At 37.0% G+C, this 4,908-nt stretch overlaps 1 long non-coding RNA gene across 1 annotated transcript; it reads right to left on the bottom strand.

Annotated features, from left to right (window-relative positions):
• On the bottom strand, positions 2,133-3,112 carry LOC107617204. The gene is made up of 4 exons (XR_002353971.1): positions 2,999-3,112; positions 2,604-2,668; positions 2,346-2,392; positions 2,133-2,203 (listed from the first exon to the last, which is right to left on the bottom strand). It is a non-coding gene; the product is annotated as an uncharacterized LOC107617204 (long non-coding RNA).

Raw genomic sequence — 4,908 nt, forward strand, 5'->3', positions numbered from 1 at the left:
CGTAGTCACAGACCTTTTTAAGTCACTCACCAAAACCGTGACCATAGATCTTTTTAGGTCACCCTTTCGTATATCTATGACTATAGACCCTTTTAGGTTACTCCCTAAAACTGATACCTTTAGGTTACACCCCAAAACCGTGACTATAGACCCTTTTAGGTCACTCTCTAAAACCGTAATTATAGACCCCTTTAGGTCACCCCTAAAATCGTGACCATAGACTCTTTTAAGTTACCCTCTAAAACCGTGATCATAGACTCCTTTAGGTCACCCTCCAAAACTGTGATCATAGACCCCTTTAGGTCACCCTCCAAATCATGACCATAGACTCTTTTAAGTCACCCATTCGGAAAACTGTGAAAATAGAACCTCTTAGATCACCCTCCCAAATCGTGACCATAGGTACCTTTAGGTTATCCCCCAAAATCGTGACCATAGATCTTTTTAGGTCACCCCCAAAATCGTGACCATAGACCCCTTTATGTCTCCCCTTAAAACCGTGATCATAGACCCTTTTAGGTTACCATTTCAAAAAATCGTGACCATAAACCCTTTTAGACCACCCCAAAACCGTGACCATAGATACCTTTAAGTCACTGACGACGACCAAAAGCGTAGGTTTGGATTTTCACACTAAAAATAGGATTGACATTGCAAGTATAGCCCAAACCCAACCAGTGATCAGCAATCAAATTATTATTCTAAAGATTGTCACAATTCAAACCAAATTAATTGAGAGTATTTGACTCCTGAGTCGTCTCCCAAGGAGTACTTTAAAACAATGAGTGTGCAATTCCGGTTGTAGTGATCAAGGGGTTGTCAATGAAGAAATGAACATATAAAGCAATAAAAGAACATGCAAACACTACAAGAAAAAAGTCGATTAGCTACTACAAAAATTATCGTAAAATCGTCGCTAATCTGACGCAAAATATGATTTGTGACGGATTAGCTACCGCCTAGCAACTAATGCTTTCCTCGCTAATTTCAAGTCGCAGATTAGTGAGACAAATACAACAGTCGCTAATTCATCGGAAAGTTTTTTTAGCGACTGAATAGATTGTCGCAAATCTATCACTTTTGTAAAAGCTAATTTCATAGAAGAAATAGACTAAACGATAGTCGCTAATTAGCGACAAACTCTACTGCAGCAGACTCATCGCTAAATCCAAACTAACTTTGTAGACAAAATAAAATGCTTAGTTGACGCTAATTAGTGAGGAATTTTTCCAAACCTAACTCGTCGCAAATTGGCCAATAATATGATCGCAAATCCATCACATTTTGTAGCAAATCTATAGCTAATCTTTGAAAAAACTTTAATCAAATTTGTAGGAATTTTGTCGCTAAACCAAAGCTATGCTAAATGAGAAAGCAAAATTACGAAGTAGTCGCTAATGTGCTAGAAAATAATATATAGTCAACTAATTGCAATACTATCACAAATATCATCGCAAATTCCTTTTAAACTAGTAACAAATCAATAGGTATGTGGCAAATATTTCAGTCACAATATCGTCTTTAATTTATCACTATCATCGAGTTTAGGATACCAATTTTTTCGGTATACTAAAATAAATCTCAAATTATTTTTTTTATTTGAGTCATTTAAATAAAAGATTATAATGCATACAAATATAATTAGTTCATCAAAATTATAAATGTTTAAAAAAGTTCAAACCATGTTTAAAAAAATTGGATATTAAAGCTTAACCTAATAATAACCAAGTCTTTGACTTGATTAAATGCCTATTCTATCTATTCAATAGCCCTAAAAATATGACTTAATTAGTAAACTAATGAAGAAAAAAGCTCAGTTGCAATATCATGTAAAAGTAAGTATTCACTCACTTATTTAGAGATATTTTAATCTCGTTGCACAAATGTGATTCTGCTTTCATAAAATTCATTATATATTATACATCTCAATTTCTCATTACACATTAAAAATTTAAAAAAAAAACAAAAAAAAAATAACACCTAAGACTTAGTAGTTGATATAGTGAGATAAATGTATTAACCCACATACTTGCTTCTTCAAAACTGTAGGTATCCACATCAGTATCTATGTTCACAAACATAGTTGGTTGATTTGCTAATATACTGCTGGGTTGGGTAAGGTAGAAATATTATTTTTTTTCCATCATTCTTTCCTTTTATTATTGTGCACAAAATATGAGAAGAATTATCTATTTTAGTATACCTGCAGGCATGAGCAAAAAATTAAAATAAGATAAACCTTAAGTGGCCTCTCATGGTTAAGAAGACATCAGATAAACATTATTAATGATATCATAAAAATATATTTAACTTTGAAATATTTAAATATATAGAAAGAAACAAACCTTTATACAACCCCTATATTTGGTGTTAATAACTGAATTTTCTGGACCTGCAATGGAATAGAACAAAGAACTAAGATCAAATTTCAAATTAATGGCCACACTTTTGCATGTTCCCTTGACATTCAAAATATACTTAGGTAATTCACTTGGCAATTAATATCTGAAGTTTGAGAATAACAAAATTAAAAATTATATGTAAGCACTAACCACAAGGCATATAGCCGACAAGAGGGAAACTCTAATAAATAACAAACTTACTGATACTTCATCAACCAATATAGATGGCAGTGTCTTCTCTGTTGCAATGACTACACCATTTGCAGCTGCAAGAGTGAAACACAACTACATATTACATGGTCTTGTAAAAAACAGGGAGCTTTTCTACCACAGATGATCATCATATATTGAATACATTGTAAAAACTTTTGCCTTCTGCTCAACTAATATATCACCAACATCTAACTAGAGAGCAGATTCTTAAGAGTATCATTTTTTTACAGTGGCTCTTATAAAAACCTAATACCAAAAATAAGTAGAAACCCCACACAAATTTAGTCACTAGTTTCTTCCCTACTAAACAATTATAATTAGTTACAAGTACCAGTACAAATAAAAAGAAAAAGATGCCAAGAGGGAAAAGTAACGATCGTTACCTTCTTCAAATGGCGGCCATGGAGAGCAAGCTGAGCAACGAGCAACAAGTTTGGCCACCAGAGAGAAATAGCGGAGCAGCAACAACCGTTGGCGACGGCGACAACAACAACAAAATCCTGTTGAATTTTAGAATTAGTAAAAATATAAAATGAAAAACAAAAAATACATTAACAATTTTGCAAAAATAGCAAGTGCAGATGGAACCATAATCAACCTGACTCAAAAAATCAAGATGCAAAAAAAAAAAAAAGCAAGCGACCGAGTTACAAATAGAACCAAACTGAATCAGAAAGAACAAATAAAATCAGAACAAAAAACAAATCAGAATAGAACAAATTCAAGAATCAGAATCGTAACAACAAACATACAAACAGAACATCAAAAATTAGATTCATAGAAACAGAAATTCAAAACAGGATTAAGAAAATAAAAACCCTAGTAAACAGAACCAAAAATAAACAGAGTAATAAAATAAACAGAACACAAATCAAACCCTAAATCATCACTACAATTTCAAAAAAATTAGCAGTAAAGCAATAAAAGAACAATAATCAACAATAGGAATATATAACCAACCCGACACGAAGGCTCTATTTCTGGTACATGCTGCTATTTTGGATGGAGGACGACGACAACTGTTGGTGCAGGGAGGAGTAAGATTTATACAGAGAAGGTGATTATATATAGAAGCATAGATTATGATTTATATACTAGGACACAAGCACAAAAGCTATAACAAATTACAGAGAGGGATAAACCCTAAATGCAATAGATTACAAAGAGAAGGAGGGAGTATCACACTTGAAGCCAAGTGGAAGTGGAAGAGGACTGGAGGAGGGACAACCCACGGCTTCGGCGGGATGTTGTCAATGGCAGACGACGGCTTCTTCCTATTGGATGCGAGCTGGCGACAAACGTGCAAAGCAGAGTGTAGAGCAGAGGACTAAGGATGAAGTATGAGACGCGCAGCGGAGAGGAGAACGGACGAGGTGGCGGAGACCAGAATTGCCGCGGCGGTAGAGAGGGGAATTGACGACGCCGCAAACAGAGAGACTGGTGACGGCGCGGGTGAGAAGGTAGAGTGATGAGGGAGGAGGGGGAAAGAGGGAGGCGGCGTGGTAGGGGTCATTGCCGCTGTCGCCGCCGCTATTGACAGGAGAAGAGAGGGAGATTTGAGAGAGCTGAACGGGAAGAAAACGCAGGAAACCTCGCCGCTGCGCCCAGCCCGTTGCATGCTCTGTCGCATTGCCACGCAGACCGTGTCCAACCCTCACCGCCAGCTGCGCCTCACCAAGGAGAGAGATCAGACAGAGAGAGACGTGAAGAGGGAGAAGGACTCGCGTTGCTGCTTCTTGCCGCCTCACCGCTGAGGGAAGCCAGTGCCACCGTCGCCGCTGCTCCTCGCCGTCTCGCCGCCTCGCCACTTCTACTTCTTGCTTCAATCTCTGTTTCTGCTTCGTCTTCTGCTTCTTCTGGGTTGGCTTGAGTTTGAGTTTTGGGTTTGTTTTTCTGAGTTTAAATTCTGGATTTTGAGTTATGATTTCTGATGATGATGATGATTTTCTGAGTTGAGTTCTTGTTTTTTTTAGTTTGAGTTCTGGGTTGTTTTTCTAAGTTTGAGTTCTGGATCTGAGTTCTAGGTTCTGATGAGGATGATGATGATGATGTTGATTTTTTGAGTTTGGTTGGTGTGATGCAGATGGTGATGGAGTAGCAGTGGGTGGGGGTGGTGATAGTGGGTTTCGGTTCTGAGTTCTTATGGTGCTAGTGCTGGTGCTGGTGTTGGTGTTGGTGGAGGAGGTAATTGTGCTAATAGTGGTGAGGATATTTTTGTCCGAAAAAAATTAAAAGGACGATTTTAATACGAAAAAAACGTTAAAGACGATTCTAAATCGAAAATTAGATGAGG

This window comes from Arachis ipaensis, chromosome B09 (genome assembly GCF_000816755.2).
Source record: "Arachis ipaensis cultivar K30076 chromosome B09, Araip1.1, whole genome shotgun sequence".
Classification (NCBI taxonomy): Eukaryota; Viridiplantae; Streptophyta; class Magnoliopsida; order Fabales; family Fabaceae; genus Arachis; species Arachis ipaensis.